Source organism: Magnolia sinica, chromosome 11, assembly GCF_029962835.1.
Source record: "Magnolia sinica isolate HGM2019 chromosome 11, MsV1, whole genome shotgun sequence".
Taxonomy (NCBI): domain Eukaryota; kingdom Viridiplantae; phylum Streptophyta; class Magnoliopsida; order Magnoliales; family Magnoliaceae; genus Magnolia; species Magnolia sinica.
In genome coordinates, this window is record NC_080583.1 from 57,481,582 (window position 1) to 57,507,517 (window position 25,936).

Genomic DNA, 25,936 nt, shown 5'->3' on the forward strand with positions numbered 1-25,936 from the left:
AGAGAGGGAGAGAAAGGAGGAAGGAAGGAAGAAGAATTCTTGGAGATCTTTGCTGGGATTCTTTCCCACAACTACATGTATGGATTCACCTCCCCACTTCGCTACAAAATCATTTCTGGTTATGATTTGGATAAGAAATCCTAACCTAATCTTGATTTACAAATCCTAATTGAGTAATCGATAAACTAGCTAACCTATTTCATGGTTTAGGTACCCGTTGTTCTGTATTCAGAAATGTAGTGTTTGAACCGAGTCCGAATTGAGTATTCCAATGGAAGGTGCGGACTACAAACGTTCGGGTTGTGGTTTTCAATACTTTCAATGTTAGCTAATGATTTATGTCTGACTTGATTGCTGCCATATGATCTTAGTTATGACGTTTTCAATATATTATGCATGTTTGAACTATGTTGAATACAAGATGCATTCCATGTGTTTCTTGAAATGTTTGAATGAACATGAAATTGTGATTTGTGCTTGTCATGACTGTAAACCTAGGATTCATGTTTGTCATATGTATAACGATCTCTTTGTGTAAAGAATTTCTATAGTTCATGTCGTAACTAATCTAGTCTATGTATTTAGTAATGTGTAGTCTAAGTGTTTGGTAAAATGTCTGAATGAGAAATTGTTGAGGAATTGTATTTAGTAAGGGTATTGAGATAGGATCCTCAATTATCTTATCCATATGTATAGTTTCCTTTATGTAATCTTAATTTCGTCTATGCAATTTATGGATGAAACGCAAATGTTTGGTAACGTGTTCAATGTGCTTGATGAAATGCCCAAATGAGAGATTTATTTGGAATTTTTGTTAAATGCTGATATGATTATCATATGTGTTTATCTATTGCATCTAAGTAAGATTGGGGCTACAATGTAGCCCAGGCAATCGGTAACAATACATGTATAGGGGACTGAATTAGTCTCGCCACATTGGGTAACTCGACGAATCCGTGTCGCACGACGATTGTCGACAGTGGTTAGGCCACAAGGGGTGCTTATGCGCTCCATGTTGATCAAGTCTACGTGTGCTCGTACCAATCGAACTTGCCAAATAAACTGATTGGCTTATTGTGTATTTACCATGTATAGACATCATTGCTTGAATCTAAGGTACCACTTACCAATGTAAAAGCCCATTTCAACCATGGTACTACGATCCGCTAAGACTCATGAGTAGGCATGGTGGTATGGGACACTATGGTTGAGCTATCAGCTACGCTGGGGTAATGAGCCTCCCCGTAGTGACCAGCAAGCAACCCAAACTTGTGAGTTGGGCATGGTGGTGTGGGACATCATGTTCGAGCTGTCAGCCTATGCTGAGGTGAAGAGTCTCCCCGTAGTGACCGAGAGTATAAACTTTTAAATTTGCCTATCGTCTGCTTTCCATTAAGGGTGATGCCCTACAATTTGCCTATCGTATGTGGTTAACTAGGATTGACGACCCTAGATGGATCCTTCGGTTTGGGTCAATGATATAAAGGGAGGTACCTTAACTTCCCAAATTTGCTGTATGAATAAGCCTAAATTAATTACTCGGCTAACACGACCATGCACCGTATTGCATGTGCTTTAGCAAGGAAGGTGCACTGTAAGGAGGTTGTCATGCGCGAACTTGGTTGTTGGAGTTGGTTGTGAGGGAGCTTTGTGCGAGGGTATACATCATTGCTGCATACCATCCCTGCATTAACAAGAGTAGTTAGGGAATGATTGTTGTACTCCTTTATCATTACTGCTTGATTGAATTGATAACATGTTAACCTTTGCCTTATACTACCACTGAGTTGATCACTCACTCCCACCTTGGGACAGTGTTTTAAAACAGCAACCAGACTCTGTTGTAAATGCAAGTGGTGACGAAGCTTATGCATCGGAGTTGGACTTCATAGACGAGGAGGAAGAATTCTCGTACGTTCAACTCTTAGGTGGGTCTATGTAGACCTAGTACTGATTTGACGGGATTATAGGGACATATGGATTAGATGGATACTTTACATTTTGATATTTTGTTTATTTTGGAACAATACATGTATATATTCTGCCCAGTTACATAATCATACTCTGGAGGTTGTGAAACACTTACCGTTCAAATATATATGTTTCAGTCTTTCGCTTGCTTAATTAAATTATAGCTGGAGTATGATATGTTGTTTTGATATAATCTCACTCATGTTTAACTCATTAATATGAACAAAATCTGAACATCATTATCTATGTTGCATAAGTGATGTGCTGGATCTCTTGATGTCGAGATTGTTTCATGGGTTTTTTATTTTTATTTATCTACTTTTTTGTGGTTTGATGATTTAGATCTTTTGAATATTAATTTATTTATTTATTCAATTTTCTTTAATTTCATAAATCTTTTTTAGTGTAGTTCTTGGATTAGGAGGAAAAACAAAGAAATTGAAAAAAAAAAAAAAAAAGAAAAAAAAAAGAAAAGAGAAAAGATAATGCCTTCGGTACTTGGTAACATTTGTGAAATTCTATCTCCTTTCAGGTTTTGTTGAGAAACTGATATTTTCAATTTTTATTTCCATTGTAGCTTAGGAAGTTTATTTCAGAATTTTGGAGTTTCTTGAGATGATTTGAAACCATGGGAGTATTGGGAAAAAAATATTTTTATTTTCCTTTATTAGAAATAATTTTTTATTTTATTTTTTAATTTTCTATTGTTTATTTCAGAGATTTGGAGCATCTCAAGATGATTTTGAAGTTGTATTCAGATTGAGGGGGATTGAAAAAATCTGGCCCCTTTATTTTATTTTATTTTTGCTTTAGTAGAATAAATCTTCAACTTAATGTGATTTAGAAGGTGGTGAATATATAGAAAAAGCACAGATTACCTTTGTTATGGATTGAAAAAAAAATTAAAAAAAAAATCTGACTTTTATTTATTTATTTATTTATATGCTTTCTCACCATTGATATTTTTTAACAGGGAGAGTCTTTTTTTATGCTTTCTCTTCATTGATATTTCTCACTACTCGAGCCTCTAAATTGATACAATACCTTTCTACATTTTCTATACATAGTGATAATCTTTGCTTTCATACATTGCCCAAGATCACTGCAACTCTGTTAATGGTTTCGTTCCTATACCTTGATGTGCTGTCGTGAATGAATATTGAAGCTTTGATCTGTGAACAAGTTCTTTTGTATCTTGATCTCTATTGCAGATTTCCAGATGACCTATCAAAAAATCCATTGGATAATGTTGAACTTCTTCAGGATCAGTTGGAATGCTTTCCATACCTTTATAAGTTCCAGGTTCTAATTTTAGGATTAGTTGGGCTGCATTATCATAGTTGGGCTACCTTTTGATAATGCTTCTTTTAAAATTTGTGTTTTGCCATTTTGATACTATTTTGAAGAAACTTTGTTATATTGAAGCTTCTTTTAAAATTTATAATGCTTCTTTAAAATGTTGTATACTAAGTTTTTATTGTCTTCTATTGTGTTTGGTAATTACAGTTAATGACATGAGATACAAGTGGAACGGTAGGCATTGGGATTCCATCAATGCTTGAGTTTTCATTAGCTTCTCTATTGTATACTGAGTTTTCATTGCTTGAGTGAGTTGCTTGTTTTCTCCTGTTAGATTCTTGAGTTCCTTATGGTAATGGTGGTAATTGCCTCTAGCATGTTATTATCTTATTTTCTCCTTCCACAGTTTTTCTTTTACTACAACATCATGGTATAGAAGTTAGAACTTGGAAGTCAATCATATGATAAGAATGATAAGAATTTGAATCGATTACATTTTGGAAGTTTTTGGTTGTTGTTTTTTATTTTTCTTGACTTATTAATTCTCTAAAAAATTATTTAAAAAAAAACTTTATTTTCTTTTGGAACTTTCTTAATGGGATGCTTTTCTGCGAGTCACAAGAAAAAGGTGTTAATTTTTATGGTACAACTCGTCAGTTTGATTCTGCTAGCTGTCTCTAGTGAGAAACCTGCACGTATCGTTTTCATTTATCGTTTGCCTTTGTAACTCTCTAGTACTATATCATTCTCTATGATAAAATTTATAGATGAAAAGTTAGTGGAGAGCAACATCGTTAGCTTGTTTTAGTACTTGATTGGCATCCTTGCTTGCTATAGGGCAGTACTTCACAACAATGTTTCCATTTCACTAATTTTGCATGCCCACAACTTGCAAACTTATCTATGTGTGGACAGCCTTGTTTGATTTCTATTTTACATGCCTACAAATTTGTCACTGTGATGAAGCTACATGGACAGCCTTGTTTGATTTCTATTTTACATGTTATCTCTTCACACAACTTTGTGTTGATTTTGCTGAGATCATTGGACGATAAGTGGAGTAAAATTTATGAACAGAACTGGTGACAAAATCTTGAATGAGCATATGGAAACCTGCTACTGGCTGATAAAAAAAAAACAGTTAATTAGAATAAAAATATAACATGCTTGTTACTATTTTACAAGATCTTTTTACCTAGGAAATGATGCGATAAAATATCCATATGTAATGTGGAAATTATGTTGTTTAAGGCAGATGAATTTTACGGGTTGTTTCTTCTTGGTGGTTTGTATTAAGCAGGTTATGACTTGAAACTTCACTACTAACTTTTTATTCTCCATTGAAATGGTAAATTTATTTCAGAATTGAGCCTTTTCTCCTTGGAAAATTGTCAAAAATATCCATATGTAATGTGGCAATTATGTTGTTTAAGGCAGATGAATTTTACGGATTGTTGCTTCTTGGTGGTTTGTATTAAGCAGGTTATAACTTTTTAACTTCACTACTAGCTTTTTATTCTCCGTTGAAATGGTAAATTTATTTTCGAATTGAACCTTTTCTCCTTAGAAAATTGTCAAAATGAGTGTTTATTGTTTCTTTTTTGGATGAATGCTATAGTTATTGTGGAAAAAGATAGAAATACATGACATGATACATCCCCATCACAGGAAGCAGCGACAACAGTAGCAAAAAAAAGAAATACTTACTGTTTCTTTTTCAGAGAAGTTTGTACTTTGTAGGGTACAAGGAGCTTGTTTAATTTTTAATACTGTTTTTTTTCTTTTTCTTTTTGTAGATGTAAAAGCTTATTGAACGCTTGCTTGTGCTTGTGGTTGTGCCCTTTTAGGAAATTTCTTTTTAACTTATTAATTGTGTTGTTTATATCAGGTTCACCTGAAAAAGTTGCGAAGGCTGTTGCCCTAAAAAAAACACTTCAAGTTAGCAATCTCAGTCCCCTTCTTATGGCAGACCAGCTGAAACAACTTTTTAGCTACTGTGGTACTGTTGTTGAATGCAGCATTACGGATTCAAAGCATTTTGCTTACATTGAATACTCAAAGTCGGAAGAAGCTACAACCGCTTTGGCTCTTGAAATTCATTTGAACGATCGTAAACTTTCTTGGCAAAAGACACAAGTCCTATAGGATTTTCATCCTCTGTCACAAAAATTCAGTAGTTAGTCCCGCAAGACTCTTTCAGTAATTCAGTAGGGAGGAGAGAGATACATTCGGCCCGATACGCATCCCATCCGACAAGTTCATCTCTCTCTCTCTCTATTGAAGTTTTCATATACTTTTTTAGAGCGATTATATGGCTATTGAGAGTATATTTAGTGATGTAGATCATTGGTGCATTGGGCCTCCATGTGGGTGGACCTTGATCTAGAGATCTCCCCCAACGGGATAATCCCAACCATTCAATTTTTGGCTCGAAAGTAAACCACCAAGGAGAAAAAAAAAAGGTCCAAGATTGATGGTTAGGATCTTCCAATTTCGTTGGGGGTGGAGGGTGGGGGAGTGGATTATGAGTCATGGTCCATCTATGGTGTGGTATAGCAGACTAATGGTTTGGATCATAGAACCATGGGCCTCACTTGTCAAAACTGAAAACACGAGTACTTCTTGCATATCCTTGCCTCAAGTATTTTGGTGTGCTCTAATTTCAGTATGCTCATGAGGTTTATATGTCCAGATAGAAAAAAAGGGGATTAGATGATTTTTATGCTGCTTGTGGATACTTGACAACATGAAATGCTTGGAATTGGATTAATCCCACATTATCCAGAGTGATTGACTGGAATCAACGCATGATAACGTTCTTTTAAGTTCAAGTAGAAAGAAAAGAAAACAAAAGAACAATTGCAATAATGTTGAGGGAGTGCAAATATTTCTCCTTGTGAAAAAAATAAAATAAAAATTCATGGGAGTTAGTTGGATATCCAAACACAACCCTCCTAGAGTAGTTTTTTTTTTCTTTCTTTCTTTCTTTCTTTCTTTCATGATGGGTTTGAAATGATTTCAGGCTATTGAGGTTAGTGAGAGTGGCAATCGGCCTCAAACACGCTCTTCAAGTTGCAGAGGTGTGCTTTTATCTAAAGTAATTTATTTTTGTAGATTCAAGATTAATGATGAACAGAATAACTGAATTCCTTGTTCTTTTCTTTAAAATAAAATCTGGTCTTTCACAAGATCATCTTATTTTTTGGAGGTTGCATGAAATGACCATTTTCAAATTGTGTAATTGTTTCAGGCATCAGAAAAATATTTGAATATATGAATGGATAAAAGCTTACTGGACAACCAAAGGTACTTAACAATTCCTAGTTTTGTCTTCTTCTCCAGAAAACAGATTTTCAAAAAAAAAAAAAAAAGTGCTTCTTCGAAGAGAAGGAAAAAAAGAAGGATGGAGAGCAAGTTCCTAGCATTCGCTTGCTTTCACAGCGAGATCTCGAGCTCTCGAGATCTCTCCCCCAGGCCTCATTACCCCTCCATGCCTAAATACCCCAAAGGATTTGAAGATTTGGAACGCTCCCAGGTGAAAACAGCTCTCCTCTGTCATTGGAATGACTTGTTCTGCTTGCACTGGATCTGTCGAGAAGGCCATCAAATGGCTCCCAAGCATCGACAACGCTGCCATTGATGTCTTGAATAACCGCGCTCGCGTCCTCTTCTACCCAAATTTCGTTAATGTAAGTTTATTGCTGAGATTGGGTCTCTTCCATTTGGTTTCCTTTAAGTTAGATCGTCTAATGTTTCTCTTGTCCATAGACCATTTCCCATAAATCATACTGATGATCCTCACTGTCTGGTTTCAATCATTGAATATGGGCTGCAGACCATTTTCTCTTTCAAACAGTTATGCCCACGATCTGGATGAGATGGCCCAGTTTCTGTTATTTCTTGAGTAAATGATTTATTATTATTTGATTAGCTTTTTTTATTGGATTTCTTCATTCAATGATTTGAATATATTTTCTCATAATTGATGAAATTAGAGGAAAATTCACTTGTAATTTTATTTAGATCTTGAAACATTTTAGAATTCAAACTTGATATTCAGCTGTGATGATGATGTAATTTTGAATTTGTAGAAAACATCAAATATGGCCTGGTTTCAGCTGTGATGATCCTTCAACATTACTTTCTCATAAAGTGTTGCTGAAAAGTTTTCTGAATATGTAGAAAACATCAAATATGGCCTGGTTTCAGCTGTTAGAAGGTAGAGCGTCTTCTTTTATCAGGTAACTCATGCATTTTGAGTCTTCCCTTTAATATACTGACAGCTCGTGTTTTTTTTTTTTTTGTCATAGTTATGATTGTTACAGACAAACCCTCTTGTGTGCCTTCAAGTCTTGTATCCTCCATCTCATGTTTTAGAACTTTTTAAATTGATATCTTCTTAGCTTATAGATGTTAGTAAAATATTCTTGACATGCATTACTATGGTAAATAGTGAAACATTGAAAGAGATGAAACCCAAGCACTTGAAGATCCTCCTACCTATGTGCACTAAAAAAAATGTTCTCCAGTAGTGTGCTGGAACTGGAAACAGCGTGAACCATGGTGCATCAATCAAATCATATAATAGTCACCTTTGAACCCAATTTGAATATTAAAGAAATAAGATTTTCAAAGAACTGTCTATCGCAAGGATGAAATAACATGGAACTATGCAAATATGGGGTAAAATGATTTCTTTGCTCATGTAATTGTCTATGGGCTCAACTTGTAGCCTGATAGTTTTGTTATTCTGTCAAAACATTGTTATAAAACCTTTGAATTTCTTCGCTTAATACTTTAACTTGAATGTCGGCTCAGGAAATATCCATGAGCCTTTTGCAGCCTTTGTCTTTACCTCTTGCATGCTCCATGATTTTCCTTGTTCAGCTTTCCTATTCATTTATAAAGGAATGCTTCACTCTACAATAGATGACCTAGGACTCAAATCATTCACTTCTTCTTCTTATCCTACTTATTTTATCTTTGGACAGGTATCAAGACCTAGTATGCATGATGATTGTTTTCTTGAAGGAGCTGTGGCCAGATATAAAGGACTCAAATTTATTTCAGGTTTGTAGCATTCCCTCTAAAAAAAAATTTGTGTATTAAGCATTCATTTAAATGATCATGATGTACTCCATTGCATTTTGAATTTGAACTTCATTGCATTTTGATGTGCTTCATTGCGTTCAAGAAGTCTAGATGCTAAGTGTTCTTCCCATCCGCTTTGTGCAATTGTCATGATAATGTTTTTGTGAAGTAATCATCAGACAAGTTTACATCAAGTGTCAATTGATCTATCATCTTTGAACATACTTGTAAAAAAAGGTCCTCTATAATGATGTTGAGTTTTCACAATAATGGTACAATGAAATGCCTCTAATATACAACATTGTTTAGTATTAACATTTGCTTATGTAGGCCTGCTTTACTTTTCATATAGAATATATTGCCATCTTGTCTTTAGAATTTCATCAGTATGCTTTTACTTATGGCTTTGCAAGTGTAAGACCCGACCCGAGTTCATGTGTGTGCATGTGTGTGTGTAAGTATGCATTCCGTTTCTCTTGTTCCCGTGGTCCTACCGGTCGAAGTTCGGCGACTCGCGACTTTCGATTAGTGTTTGCGATCATCCTCAAGTCCGGTCACGTAGACCCAACCTGGATTAACCCAAATTTATTACCATAGCGACCGCATCATCGCTGCGTCTCGTGTGGCAATCCGAGTTGTAGATCATGAGTTGTGGGCCGCGCTCATTCTAGGCCGTTGATGTGTGATTTGGTGGGACCCACCTTAGCATTGCACATTTTTCCATGATTGATGACATCATCCTATGCATAACTTTTTAAAAAGGCAACTCTATAGCCTACCCTATAACCTCCCTAGACTAAGCATGGGTTGCTTCTCCCATGACTATGATTGCTTTTATCTTCTCTAAACCATCATTGCTAGCCTCTTTCAGAAAAACTAATTATTGCTCTTGGTTACATCTCCCTAGCAATCCCATTTCCCTCTCATTTTCTCATTCTCTTCTCCTTACTAGAGCCCAAACCATCCCCACCCTCTCCCTTTCTCCAGCCCTCCTTCTCTCTAATCCCCTCCAATCTAACCATTCCCAACTCATCTCCACCATAGAAAGCTTTTCCTTGGAGCTAGAGGATCATTGTGGTGTAGGATTGAAGATAGATCTTAAGGTGGGTGTTCCTTAGAAATTTCTGATTTCTTTAATTCCATAGATGTTATTTTCCATTTCTTTCATTTTGAAGCTTGTGGGGCCCATCAAATGATGGTGGTGGCCCCCATGTCTTCATGGATGAGGCTTATAGCCCATCCTTTGTGCATACATGATCCATGCAAGGGGTCATTCTCCATGGACCCCTGCATGGTTTTGTTTCTTTGATTAAGGATCCTTGGATCATCTAGACCCTTGATCCTTGGTGGAGATGACGTCTCCACCATAGATCTTGAGTAGGATGAGTTATGCTCATGTGGAACCATGTAAATCATGATATAATGAATGATTGTGATTGTGTGATGAAGGGAAGGGCCTCAATGTGGCGGAGATCTTTCCCTTATGGTTGGATTATTTTATTTTCCTTGTTTATATCTCTAAAATCAAGATGTGTGTGGCCCACCTTGCAGCCTAGAACCTTCCAGACAGTCTAAAGAGGGAGGACATCCTTGACAGTCCATCCTTAGGCGTTAGGGCTCTAAATATACACAAAAAAGGTACATGAAAATGGTATTTATTGATGGGAATGGTCTAGATATTTGTGAGGCCCACTGGGGTGGTCCATACCATAATTTCCATTGACTGATTTCCTCTTTTTATAGTGCTTATAATTATTTTATTTCAGTATTATGTTGTTGTCCAGAAACTATCTAGACAGATATTTGGGCTGTCTTGAGCTCAATTTTTGGGATGATTGGTGGGGTGTTTGGTCCCATTTTATATATGCCTATTGAAGATGGGGACCCCACCTAGATGTCCCCCAAATTTCAGCCTTATCCGACCCTGATTGAGGCCCCAAATGTGTGGCCCACGTGAGGTGGACAGTCTGGATTTTCTGGACTGTTTCCAGCAACATATCAGTGTGGAATTCCATAAATATAAAATTATTTTTCACTAGTAGGCTACATCCGTGGACCCCACCTTGTATTACATATATGAGAGGACCTAAAACCTATTTTTTCTAATTTTTTTGAGGTCACTGATCCACCCCATTGGAGGCTTAGATCCGGGTCTATCAAAATTCTGCACTTAGCAGATTTTCTGGACTATTTGAATTCCTTAAATTAATTAAAATATTTTTGCTAATCCAAAAATCATGAAATTTTACAGAGAGGTGACCTACCCATGTTATGACCCACCTACCAATTTTTGGGGCCAACAGACTCCTGTTCACACCGTGGAAAGGGCTGGACCGGCCACCAGGTTAGGACACTCAGGTTAAACAGATTTTCTAGACAATCTATTTTATTTAAATTAATTAAAATACTTTTGCTATTTAAAAAATTCTAAAATTTTATAGAAAGGTGGCCCATCCATGGTAGGACCCACATACCAAGTTTTGGGGCCAACAGACCGCTATGCATTTAGTGGCCAAGGCTGGACCGGCCCACTAGGCTGGGACACCCAGGTGGGACGTCTAGCCATAGCTAGGCCGTCCACCCCCCCTTGTGGGGCCATCTTGATGTATTTTTTACCCCACCATCCATCCATCTGTGGTCCACATGGGACGTGGTCCACCTCTCTAAGAATTTTCCGTTATTAGGACCTAATTTAATGTGTTTTTGGGCCAATTGCCCATGCTCATAAGACCCTTCATGTAACGCCCTGAAATTCGGGAGTCAAAATTCAGGGGTCGAGCATAACTCAGCTCCCGAGTTCCAAAACATCACTTATGCAACATATTTAATGATGAATGTATGTTGGCTGTATTAGTGCATAAAACATGGAATAGATTAAGCCAAAACACAGATATGATTCAGGGATAAGTGAATAAAGCAAGCGGAAGACTTATAGAAAAATATGTGTACAAGTGTAAATCCCTGAAGTGCATATACAAGCCAGGTCGTATGAAAGTGTTATTTAACAAAATTATAAGTATCAAGTTACATCATTTAAATTTCCAAAAATAATCCCAGAGATCCCGCGCATCAGACCAAGGCTCGCTAGAACCCGTCTGAAAACTGCATATAAGAGAACGCAGCCTCATCATCATCCATCTCCCGCTCTGCCTCAGAAGTCGCATCCACATCTGCAACATAAGAATCTAAGACAGAGTCTGGTGGGTGTTTAACACCGCCCCAGAAACGTGGGAGTGAGTGATCAACTCAGTGGAACAATAAGGCACTAGTTAACATGTTATCAGTTCAATCAAACAGTAATGATAAAGCAGAACAATTAAATAAATCCTAAGTACTCTTGTTAATGCAAGGATGTATGCAAAATGATGCGTGCCCTCACGCGTACACCCTCAGCGTCTTCATCTTACGTTACACATGACATCTCCTCAAAGTGCGCCACATCTACAAGCACATACAAATGCGGTGCATGGATATGATTACCAAGTTGTTATTAGTCCATTTCATACAGCAGGATTGGGAAGCTAAGATACCTTCCTCATGTCACCATCCAAACAGTGATCCATTCTAGGGTCGTCAATCCTAGACATCTCATACGATCATATATTTGAGGTCGTAGCAAAGGGCTCGTTACCAATCAATGCACGCCTTTCATACCTTTACTACCACAATTCGGCTCGTCACCTCCTTGCGGTATCCAGGTATGCTCGAGGTCACTACAAAAGGCTCATTACCAATCAATGTAGGCCGACAGCACGAATATAGTGTCCCATACCACCATAATCGGCTCACGAGTTTAGTTGCTCACTGATCACTACGGGGAGGCTCGTCACCCCAGCGTAGGCCGACAACTCGACCACGGTGTCCCATTCCACCATGTCCGGCTCATGAGTCTTAGCGGATCGAGGTACCATGGTTATTAGGATTTCACTGGTAAGTTCGGTACCCTAGATTCAAGCAATAACGTCCATACATGGTGAACATACATCGGACAATCGGGTTACTTGACGAACTCGACTAGCACGAGCGCACGTTGAGTTGAGCGACATAGAGTGCGCAAACACTCCGCGTGGCCAAACCACTACTGACAACTCTAATACGGCTCGGGTTCGTCTAATACGTCCTACGTGGCGAAAGCAACCTCAACCACGAACATAGAGTCGATTACCGATTTCCTGGACTAATGCATAGTCCCACACACCTTACACTACAACAGATATTTATATGGAATGTAAAACAGTAATGGAACAACAACTTAAATCATGGTACATAAGCACTTGAGGAATATCAACTTAACATAAATGTAAGCACAAGTAGTGCTTAAATTTAAATAACATGGAATGTAACTTGCATAAAGGAAATCATGCACATCAATAGGAGTGTTGAGAATCACTTCTCAACGCCCGCAATTAGTGTAATAAATTACACTTTAGATCATTCATGCATTTCTACAAACACTTAGCATACATGGAACAACATATATGACGTATGTTGAAGAACATGCATTTAGACAATTCCTTTTACCAAGAAGTTGTCATACATGCATCTAGCATACATACATGACAAATAATCATGGCAACCACAGGTGCATATTTTATACGTATACGGTACTTTATACATACACATAGAACACACAAATCTCAATATAACACATGCATAACAGGAAAGCAACATAAACACAACATTTAGCATGCAGAATCTCATCCATAACAAGAATAAATCACTAACTGGCATTGAAAGCCTTGAAAACCATAACCTATACACTTAAAGTCCGCACCTTAAGCAAGGAAAGAACACCGAACTGATTTAGACGAGTTGTCTTCGTCAATGGCGAAAGAATACCCTAAAACAATGATAGAAATGAGATACAACAACACCAAGACTAATCTAAGCTCTAACACAGATTAGGGTTAGATTAACTTACCCCAAAATGAACTCAGAACCGTCAGAATAACGATTCAAAGTGATGGTTCAAAGATGAAGAAGAACAAGGAAGAATCCAAGATGATTCACCAACTTATCTCTCTCACTTTCTCTCTCTTTTCCACTCTCTTTCCAAGCTAGGGTTAGAGAAAATTCGTGTGGAAAAGAGAGCTAGGGTTTAAGGACTATAAATAGGCCTATATTTGATGAAAATAACCCCAGGGACAAGGTATACTTAGGTTATAACCAAAACATACATTTCTCGATCCAACGAAGCACTTCTGGTGAGTTTATAACCACGAAAGGTCGGACTTAAGCTCCTTGACCATGGATCTAGGTCAAGCTGAGTTTTCATACCGACCGGCTCTTCAGATCAGCCGTGGCAGACCACACTCAAATCACCAGTCACAGAATCTCGATCAGGTCCACAAGCACTAGGATATGCCTGGGCCAACTATCCTGATCAGAGGGTGAAATTGGGTCAGAATCCAACGGTCAGATAGCTTAAAATCGTCGCGCAAGCGACACGACTCAGATTTCATAAAAACTTAATAAATTCCAACCGTTCTCACACTCTTCACTCCGAGCTCAAACAAATTGACCCAGAACATCACATGGACTTGATTTTCGAGGTGATGGTCAAGCCCAACTCGGTGACCGCAACAGCCTAAGATCATCGCCATCGGACTTTCGACGCGCGGTCCAGGTCTGATCCAGATCTTCCAAAAATTCCCCAGAACAACTGGATTTAGCAATGGATCCCAGATTTCAGAGTAACGTAGCGCTAACTAATCTACAGGTTTAGAGCCATGCAGATACAATTTAAAGTGATTGATGCGAATTTCACAAGCAATCGAGTATAGCGCTAATTACCCAAAAAACAACTACTTAAGGAAAGATTAGCACAAAAAATTCCAAGGTCGTTACACTTCACCTTGGGACACCCAGGCCCATTGGACTGTTGATGGACTTCCAATCTAGCAGCATAGTCCACTTGCTTTATGTGTGTAATCCAGTCCTCCCATCTAGTGGGACCCATAGAGATATATGTGGGCCACCAGTGAACATATACCTAATTTATATTAATTATTGTTGGGCCCCAGCAGGCCCAAAATATAGGCGGGCTGAAAATTCAATAATGGGCCTAAAATGGCTGCCCCTAGTAGCTTATTATGGGGAAGCATGGCCCACCAAATTAAGGGTGGATTATGCACATGAGATTACCATTTTCTGAGGTGTCTTTGGGCTTTATTTATGTATTCTTGGAGACCCACCTCCATTGGATTTTATTTTGGATCTATGTTCATAGTTTTGATTGGCCTTGGTAGGCCCATTTATCTTGGAATCTTCTAGTTAGGTCCCTTGACCTTTGGGCTTGTATCTCGCCACTTATTATGATGAGTTTGTGGGTCGTAATGTACAAGTAGTTGGGCCCTTGGTTGCCCACCAAAATAACCTTGTACCTGGGCCAAGTTGTGAGGCCCAACTCACTTGGATAAAGCATAGAAATTGCCCACATGGTTGGATTATCGGGCTACCCACTAGGCCTACCACAATATCTGTATTTGTGACCTTCATGATTGTGCCCAAACCTTGCTTAAGGGCCCACCATATTGCTTATGTGTTAGGCTTTGAGTATAGCCCACTAGGCCACTGATTTCCTTAATCTTGGGCCTTGTTTCATGCTCGCTTAGTAGTGGGTAGCCTTTTCGGGACCCAGTTGAGGGTGGATGTCCTCCTTGGTGACCCTAAGGTAGGCCCATAGGGTTGTTATAGGTGGTTGAAGGCCCACCTTGGACCCTTGCTAGGACCGCTTAATCCTCTTAAGACTTATGTCTAGTCTTCCTTAGCTTGTGGGCTACCCCAAAGTATCAAGCCCCACTAGAGGATTGCTCCTTAGAGTACCTGCCTATATATCTAGACCTAGTCACTCCTTGGGAGGGAGTGTATTTCACGTCATCATCGCCGTGTGGCGCACCCTTTTCACCCTCATGACCCATATGCATCATTTGCGTGATTGGATTGCATTTGTGTATGGTCATTAGGTTTATACGATAGAGGGGTGGAGTTTCACCTCTCATGCACATTGTGTGCTTGGAGCTAGTATATGATTGTTACACGTGACTCATGCATCTGACATCGCATCTCATAGATATTGTTGCCCTTAATTCATCAAGGCCCTTCCTCCACAGGGGTATTCGTGGATGGCCTTATGTGGACACCGAAAATGTTACTTGAGCATATGGGGTGCATAGGATATCCCTGGGTGAAAGTCCCTAAACCTTCAAGGTACCTAAAAGACACCTCAACGCCGTGAACGATTGGAAATCATGAGCGCTCAAGTGCCTTACACCATTAGGTCGCGTCTCCCACTATCATTTAGTCGATTGAGATGGGATGTGACCTTATCCGCCGAGTGAGGGGGCATGACTAGGCTGAGTCTGACCAGTTCGTGAATGGGTCCGTTACCGTCGAACCTTGCTGGTGATTGGCTGTCCACAAGTGGGTAGTGTGGTCTCTTACGCTCGTTGACTGTGCAGTCTTGATAGCGGTAGTCATCCTATAGTATATCAGACCCTGGTGATATTCCTTATGATGGAACTATATGGGATATATATGGACTAGTTATAAGCATTGGCATCACTTCATATTGCATTGATATAGGCTGTATAAGCCTTGTTACATTGCATAGCCTTGGTATGGCTTCCTACATTCATGACTTAGCCTTGGTTAGGCTTGTGGCATTGGCATTGATCATGTTTCCCTTCTGTATCTCCTATTATTCTTCTGCGCACCATTGTCGCACACCTTCACCACCCTCTAAGCTTCTATAAGCTTATGTACGATTGATGTGTGCAGGAGATCCTAGGTCGGCGTCATAGCAGCTGAGCTTGGATAGGAGTTGAGCCGAGGGCCCCAATGTTGCAGATCTTTCCAACTTTCTTCTGTTATCATATGTATTTCCTTCAGCCATGTATCTAAAGTTCAAACTTATAGTGGACTTTGTGATGTGTGCCTTTATTATTTCTCAGATATACTTGCTGTGATCTTGGGTATGCTCTTATTGGAATGGATATATGAACTATGAAAATCCTCCTTGTAGGATCCTAGGATTGGAACCTGCTCCAGGAGCTGAGAATGGGGTACTACGAAGGCTGTTGCGGCCAGAACCAGTTATCGGGTTCCTTGTGAGTCTGGTTGCCGAGTTTGGGGCGTGACAACAAGGGACCAAATTGGCGCATCATTAGCTTTTTGATTCCATGTTCTTCACTATCTTCATCTTCTAGAAACAGATTCATTTCCAACTGCTCATAAGCTATTTCGAAATAAAATTTGGGTTGGAACAGTCGAAGGTTAGCGATAGTTCATCATTAATTCTTAGCTTCCATTTGTAAATGATGTTATGATTCATGTTAATTAGAATTGTTAATAGGTCTTCTTGTCTATTTCATTGATCCTCATCATCCAACTAAATTCTTCTGGAGAGGACAGTTTTATGGAGAGAATGATGATTTTAAGCGTTTTTCATTCTTTAGTCGTGCAACACTTGAATTGCTTCTTCAAGCTGGCAAGAAACTAGATATAATCCATTGCCATGACTAGCAGACAGCGTTTGTTGTATGCACTGGCAACAGTTAGAATTTCACTAGTTCCTTTTCATAAATAATTTCTGATGTTTTTCCCCCCTCTAATAAGTAAACTTGGCTTCTTAGGCACCACTCTATTGGGATTTGTATGCTCCTAGAGGTTTGAATATGGTTAGAATTTACTTTACATGCCACAATTTTGAGTATCAGGGGACAACACCTTCTTCAGAGTTGGCATCCTGTGGCGTTGATGTTCACCAGTTGAGTAAACATGATAGGAAGTAGGACAATGCATCACATGATAGAGTCAATCCAATTAAGGTAATTGATTTAAATTGTTCATTTGAATTAAGAAAAAGGCATCAAGGTGCGACCTGTTTTACATGTTCCCATTCTTTAGGGTGCGATTGTGTTCTCCAACATTGTAACAACAATATCTCCATCTTTCTCTCCCTGCCCCGACTCTCTCTCTATCTCTCCGCCCTGATTTCGCTCAAAAATATGATAACATAGGGGCTGAAATGGCTGACCTTGTTCAGGTGATACCTCTTACCACTAACTCCATCTCCAACACATTTTGAACTTGCTCCTCTTTCTAGACTGCTAACATGCCACACAGATTTTTGTACCTGGGTCCATCTCATAGCTAACTTCCTTTCTGAATGTTAGGTCTTCTTGTCCATCTTTTTAAAAGATTCACATACACACTAGACAATGCTATGATATTGTTATTTTAAAATTGTCAGATAGAAATGCTGAATTTCTCTTACAAGAAGTTATGACGATGCCAATATTAGGGTAAGTGAATTGAGAATGTCAACCATACTCTAATTTAATTAAATGTGTCACTTGATTTATATGCTAGGAATGTAGTCGCAATGTTTTGAGTTAGCAATTTCAGCTGATCTTTCTAGAAGATTCTTATAATATTTGTTTAATGATTTGCATTTCAAACACAGTTTTGTTTATCATAAATCTAAACCACTAACGTTCAGGTTTCCATCTCCTTTTATTGTCAAATGATCTAGCAAATGAAGTATAGAAGCCTCAGAAGAACCAGCTCCTACTACCAACATCACCCAGCCAACTAGTACAAAAGATAGACTCTATTGCAAGTTCTATTATCAATATTATTTTCACCTTTTGAGTTCTGAACATGAAGAACATCATTGTTGTTATTTGCTGCAAATTTATTTATTTATTTATTATATATTTTTGGATCTTTTTTTACTGGATTAAGTGGGCCTGGGTTGTATTATTAGAGTGGTTCTTTCACCCGCAACATTATAAATAAAGTGGTGTAGAGAGATCTTTCTACACTTTTTATTTTGCTTTAACACACTAGGTTCTAGCAGTTCATATGATGAAAACTAAGGATTGCTTACAATTATTCTATACAAAAAAAAAAAGAAAAAAAGAAAAAAGATTTTGAATTAAGTTCTTGTGTGCTTTATACATTTATATGTGTACACATTACTGATTTACTTGTAATCATTTTTTCTCCCCAATGGTGAAAGTGGGCAGGAAAAACTGAAACAACAAAAATTGCAATGGCTACTGATTATCGATAACCATAGGTTTTATGGCTACAGATTTATCCGTAGCCTTTTCTCATTTTTGGCCAACTCAGTAAAAAATTGACGATTTAGGGGCATTCGGCAAAACCGCTGGTAAAAGCTAATGGCAACCTAACCTCCAAGAGAACCTTTACCGGCGGTTTTTTGGATCTTTGCCAGCGGTTTTGACCGCCGGGAAAAGCTAACTTTGTTGTAGTGACCCTAACTCTTATCTTGCAATGTGGTATTCTAATTTGCAAAACAAGTTTAATATATGTATTTTCTTTGTCATACAGATATGGAGACATACCGATATGGATGGGTTTCCTATTCTGGCTTGTTAACACACACACACGTGTGTGTGTGTTGGCCAACACGTTCCTATTTTGGAATTTGAAAATTCGAGGGGTTCCTTTCATTTCAAGGAGCCACAGATGTTTTGCTTGCCACGTACACACTCTCTTCTTTTGAGATTTGCAATTAAAGTGCAATTCATATTATTGTTCCAAAAAAAGTTTTTAAAAAAGCGTCCATATCTTTATATTGTGTTTGTGATTAGTTTGAAGATCCATTCAGTTCTGCTGTTGAGTACAAGATGACATCCTTCTCATGCTTCCATGTTCTTTGATATTTTTTCTGTTCATGAAGTATATTAAACAGCATGATTTAGGTCTTCATCAAGTTGCTGATCATACAGTTACATCTGTTGCCAAGCTATTATCATTTTGCAGGAATATTTTAAACCAATGAAATTTTAATATGATTGAAATGGACGGACAGCCAAAGGAAGCAGAAGAGTCCGAAGTGGAAGATGCTTCAAATATGACTAAAACGGGAGGACAACTAGAGGAAGAGGAAGATACTTCACATGTGACTAGAATGGAAGAACAACAGAAGGAATCTTGCATTTCTTTAAGTTATATGTTTTCATAAGTGCTTGTTCTTAACTTCTACCAATCCTTGTGTGTTTTCACTGTACAATCTTCTTACAGATTCGATATCTGACAAATGGGATGGCATTGGGTTCGCCTCATTGCAAGAGAGTGTAAAAGGATGTGATGTCTATCTGGTTCAACCAACATGCCCTTCAGCAAATGAGAATCTCATGGAGCTCTTAATAATGATAGATGCCTACCGGGAAGCTTCTGCCAAAAATATTACTGTAGTTATTCCATATTTTAGATATGGCAGAGCTGATAGAAAGGTAACTTTCTAAATAAAATTAATTTAGTTCACAAACAAAACACTTGCTACTTAATATAAAATGTTAAAGAAACTGCTAAGCAACTTTATTATACATTCTTCATTTCCTCTGTGCTTATGACTTAATTGACTTTACCGATTCTTGACTCCACTTTTTACCGTAAACTTTAAGAATAATCTTAAATTGATTTTATAGTTACCTTTGGTCGAATATGCTCGATTCACTACAGTAATGCTGTTTAGTTTCTATATTCAACCTATAAGTTGCTTCCATTTATGTTTAGTATCTAACTCTACATGCATGATTTGATTTTTATTCTCGTGGTTGATTTTCTCTATTTCTATGGAAACATGCTGTTTATTGATGAGTTGTAACAAATTCCTTTTACTATATCTATGCAGATTAAGAGGGAAATATCCATAATGAAGCTTGTTAGACATCCACATGTAGTTCATTTACACGAGGCATGTTCCGTACCATTTTCTTTTGAGAGGTAGAGCTATGATTTGTATGCTACTGTTTCTTGAAAGTGGTCATGTTCTTCTCCAATTCAGATAAGTGAATGGTTCCATCTAACTTGGAATAATTATTTTGTAGGTTCTGGCAAGCGACACAAAGATACATATAATTTTGGAGTTCATTACAGGTGGTGAATTGTTTGATAAAATTTTGGAGTTCATTTCGTAGATTTTGAAATCCACTACACACGTGGGCCACACGTTGATGCATGTATTTATCCATCCCATCCATCCATACACACCCTTTACATTTGATATTCTGGTTATATGTGTACAAGTGACAAACATCATTTGTGAATTTGGTTTGTTGATTACAATTCCATGGTCCATCAAGTAGAATTTTGCTAAATCCAGTGTTTTTCCCATAGCAAGAATTTTATCTCAAACATGGGATTGGATTGCGAAAATACCATGGAATTTCTTGACATGCAACATCAATGGAAGCAACTTATAGGTTCTATATATCATCTTTACCATTTCTCTTTTGTCTCGCTTGTGTTATGTTTTATTTGGATGCTCGTACAAATATTGAGAATAAAAGTATCTCTTGGATTTATATTTTAATTGATGGGACATAATTATGATGATCATTTGTTTAGTTTTCAGGGCAAATGATATTCTTTGTATTACCTTATTTCATCATTAGCTGACCTAATTTTGGCTATTTAATATATATTTAGTTCAGTTTCTTATTAAGGCTTACTAAGCATCCAAACACAGATTGATATTTAGTCCAGTTTCATATTCAGCCAATCTTTTGAATTTTGTGAATGTGATTCTTACTAAACAATAGTGTGAATTAATTTTTGAATGACTATCAGGTGTAATATATATATATATATATATATATATATATATATATATATATATATATGTACAAACAAATCTGATGATGTTCGTTTATAATTCGCAGATATTTTAGCGACGGACCAAATCCGTCGCTAATTTTTGAACAAGTTAAAAATGGATGACGGATTTACAGGCGGGTTTTTTCGAATTTTAGCAATGGATTTTTAATTTTCACAATGGATAAGATCCGACAGAAACAAATTGCGACCCGGAAAACAGCGACGAACCAAACGACAGACCAAGTGACGAACCAAATCCGTCGTTTATTTGGCGTAGTGTGCTACCCATCTTCGGAGGAAGAATTTCACCTTCGTATAATTGTATTTATTATTTTATAATTATTTCTCGAGTGGTTGAGTAGGCGACTGATCTTCTCAAGTCTATCCTAGTACTCTGGTCAAGTTTGGTTTGAATCTAGCATGACCACACACATCACAAGTGACTATTAACCGAGAGCCAACAAGCCTCGCATACATACGATCCGGATTCAGATAAGCCTTGCATACATATGATCCAGGTTCATACATATGGGTTTAAAGATATTCGTTGGGTTAAAATCCATGTTCGTTGACATGAAGAAATCTGGCCAAAGAAAATCACTTTCATAGATACGTGAAGCATTTGCTTCCCCGTGGATTCTAGAATCGCAGAGGTGGACGTAGGAGAAAGAGGACGGTCTTATTGAGTAACTCAATAAACTCTGTGGAGCCCACCGTAATGAATCTTATTCATGCTGCCCATCCCTCTTTCAAGCCCATTTTAGGATATGATCCCAAAATTGAAACATATCAAAAGCCGAAATCGGCCACACCACAGGAAACAGTGGGATAATGACATCCACCATTGAAACCTTTTTAATACCCACAGTGATATTTATTTGTCATCCAAACTGTTCATAAGATCACAAAAGCATGGATGAAAAGAAAACACAAATATAAACTTGATCCAGTACTTCTGCGGCTCCCAAGAAGTTTTCAACGGTAGGCATTCAATTCACACTAATGCTTGTGGTGTAGTCCACTTGAGAATTAGATATGCTTTAAGTTTCATCTCATGCCTTGAAAATGAGATGATAAAACGTATGGACGGCGTGGGTAAAACACATTCATCAGGTGGATTACACAGAGTTTACTCAGACCGGTTACGCAATCTGCTTCCGACGTACCGGTGATATCCCATTCAATACGCATGTTGTGGAGCAAGAAACAACAAAAAGTATGCCGTAGGCTGTTGCGTCATATGCAGGGACCTTCGTCGAAGGTGCACAGTTACACGCCTTGACATTTACATTTCAACGCTAGTTCCAACCGACAGGCCTACCTCATTGACAGGCACACGTTACAAAAACCTCTCCGAGAGGTCCGCATGCCAGGCGCATACTTCCCCTAAGGTAAGCAAGGGGCCACGTGTTTGGTTGCTTGTGTAGGTATGCGTTCCACGTCCGGACCGCTGACCATGGCCGACCTTGATTGTGTCTATCACAAGGTGGGGCCGACCTTATTCACGCTGAGATGTTCCATATATGTGCAGAAGTGCGTGGATTCTTTGTATCCTCTTAGGGCCTGTTTGGCCGGTCGGATTGGAAGGGATTGGATGGTATTGGAAGGGATTGGAAGTCAAATCTCGAGATTGGCTTGGCGTGCCAAACAGAGTTGGTGATTTGATCCCAATCCCATGTATCTCAAGACAATCCGCTGACAACACCATTATTACATTTAAATCTCATCAAATTCACCGTAATCATTCAAATTTGCCTAGGACGTGTTCGGTTTGAGGGATTAGAAGGGATGAGAATATTTAATACCGGGATTGGCCGGGCGCGCCAAACAGACTGGATGGAGCAATCCAGGGATATATCAATCCGATGGATCTCCAGACAATCCCCTGACAACCCCATAATTACCTAGAAATCTATGCCATCCACCCTATTACCATTCAATCCCTTCCAATCCACCCGGCCAAACGGGCCCTTAGGGGTGTTTGGGGCATGGTACTGGGAAGGATTAGGTGGGATGGGATTCAAAAAATATAATTAGTACATGTAGCAGGATTGTCCCCTAATATCATGGGATTAGCTTAATTCCATAATACAGTGGTACATTGAATGGATATACCCATCATCATTTGAAACTATTGAGAATAACACATGTATTATATCCAAACCATTCAACTGTTCTGTAACCTCATTTTATGGCATGGGTCTAAAAATGAGGTAGATCCAAAACTTATATGGCCCTAAAGAAATTTTCAACGGTAGGTATTCAATCCCCGCTGCTTTCTATGGTGGGGTCCACTTGAGCTTTAGATCTACCTGATTTTTTGGCCCATGCTCTAAAATGATCTCAAAAAATGGGTGGATGGTGTGGATATAGCCCACACATCATGGTGGAACCTACACAACTTGCTAACATTCAGTGAAATTGGGACGGACCCGATGCATTTCCATCTCATCTAATTCCAAGCTTTTCCAGTCTACCCAAACATTGAGTGGAATTAGCATGGGACCAAATGCAATTCCATCCCACCTGATCTCATCTAATACCATGAGCCAAACACCCCCTTAAGTGCCGGGTTATGGAAGACTTATTCTAGTATGACTAGCGCAAGTACCTAGGGGGCGGGCCCACCAGGCCCCACTAAAAGCCGTCTCACACATGAGGGGCGTGAATTGAACATTACCTAAGCCCGAATTGAAATTGCATCTTCAATTCAGGAAGCAGATTGGCTGTTGTACTACACACTTAGAACCTAGCAGGTGTGGCTACGTGTCGTGTGAAGATGAGCGCTGACGTTCCTCGAACTTTGAGTTGCACGTACGGTTCAAAGGAGATCAAATTTATATGGCACCACAATGATGTATTTATCATATCTACACCGTTCATCCCTTTGGGGAGATATTTTAGATCTTGATTTCAAAAATGAGTAATTTCCAAGGCTCAAGTGAACCACACCACAAGTAGTTGTGGGGACAATGATTCTCATCGTTAAAACATTTGTAGGGTTGTTAAGGGTTAAATGTTACATATTGGATCCCATTTATATGTTGGTTTTATGAATATTATAATGTTTAATGCTTTATTTTAATCATGTTTGTGTTGTAAAGTGAATTTAAGAGCTTGGATTGAAAAGGATGCTAAAAGTATGGATTTAACGCTCAAGAATCACCAAAGCAAGGATGGATCTTATGAGACCAAAAATGAAGAATTTAAATACCAAAGATCCAAGAAAACCAAGTGAGGAATGAAGAGAATTAAAGACTTGATGTGAAGAAAAGGAACCCTAAAAATATGCCTGCTTCGACTAGTTTAAGGCTCTTGCTCGACTAGTCGAAGATTCCTCGACTCGAACTCCAGCAACATGAACTTTTAATTTCAAGCGATCTTCAACCAATAGAAGACTTTCCTCGACCAGTCAAAGGTTTTCCTCAACTCGTCTAAGGTTACGCAGACAGCACACGGACTGTGTAAATTTGAGGCAGTTTCTAAATTTTTCCAACTCGGTACGAAAGTTGGAGTTGCAAACTATAAATAGGAGTCCCTAGGATGTTCCTAGGCATCTTCTAGGGTTTGAGGAGTGAAGCAAAAGGGTGGAGAAGCCATCGTCAAGAGTTTTTCTTCCTTTTTTTTAGTTGTTTCTATGCTTTTCTTAAGAGATTTTAGTTCAATCATGTCTGTGGTTGGCTAAACCTCTTAACTAAGGCTAAAAGGTGAAGCTTCTAGCGTGATGGGATGTTTCTTTTACTTTGATTCATGTTTATGTTGAACCTTCTTTGATTTTAGTTTGATTTTAAAGGAATACTTTCAGTTCTTAATGGTTTATTGTGACTCAAATTACAATAGATCTGCAATAGCTTTGAGTATCTTCTTTACCTGATTTTGAGATTGTGGGATTGGTAAATCCTATGGTTAGCCATCGTCCCATAGGCATGGTTTGGTGATGGAATCTCTTCCAATTATCACAATTCTCCTCCATTGAGAATTAGGTCAAGGAAAGTTCTAATTGATCGTAATTGTATTTCTTCCAATTGGATATGATAGAACTCCAATTCCAATCGTGTGACTTGAATAAAGTAAGAGGTCTCTCTGATCTCTACAAGTGGATCCTTGGAAACCTTAGTTACCACTTTTGAATTTGTTAGTTTTAATCACTTTAATCACAATTACTCTTTCAATTATTTAGATTTAGTTTTAGTTCTTCATCTAGTTCTAGTTCTAGTTAAATTCATAAGACACACAAGTTCACTCCCTGTGGATTCGACTTCGGTCTCACCGAGATTATTACTACATCGCTACCTTACACTTGGGTTTGTGAACACTCCACAATAATGATGAGCCAGCTCGACCTCCCATGTGAAAAATATTATGGATCTGATCTCATTTAACCGACTTACTTCCCGAGCTTACATAATTAGCTCGAAAGTAGGGGGCTAATGTTATGGGTAAAAATGAGTTGGTCGGGGAGATGAGCTTGACTCGAATATATGTACATGTCGTGTGCTCGGTCGATATCAATCTTGACCAAGGATCTCTTCAATAGCCAAATAGTAGTATTGATCCATCGTTAGGAGATCTGCCCACCCGATGACCTCATACATTGAAAAGGCCGAGCCATATATCCTAGAGGGGGGGCGGGGGGGTGACATTCCCATAATGTTGAATTTAAAGACAACCTCAAATGAACGAGTATTGAGAGGTTGATACAGATGTTGTTCTAAGGACAACCTTACACCATAAAAACCAAGGGTTTATGGTAGGACAACCTTACTAGAATGGTTTGTGTATTAAAAACTCAAACTGATACAGAGGAATAAAGAAATAAATAGTAAGGAAGGAAATCTACCTATTACAACATTCTCCACACTTGCATAAAAAAAATTACAACATTCTCCACAATGCAAAAAGAAAAATTACAATCATCCACAAAAAGAAATAAACAATCAAT

At 38.2% G+C, this 25,936-nt stretch overlaps 1 long non-coding RNA gene across 1 annotated transcript; it reads left to right on the plus strand.

Moving 5' to 3' along the window:
* The first annotated feature begins 5,110 nt into the window (after positions 1 to 5,110).
* Positions 5,111 to 7,203, plus strand: LOC131218381 (uncharacterized). Its single transcript, XR_009157681.1, has 3 exons — positions 5,111 to 5,526; positions 6,293 to 6,350; positions 6,613 to 7,203. It is a non-coding gene; the product is annotated as an uncharacterized LOC131218381 (long non-coding RNA).
* Positions 7,204 to 25,936: the final 18,733 nt, after the last annotated feature.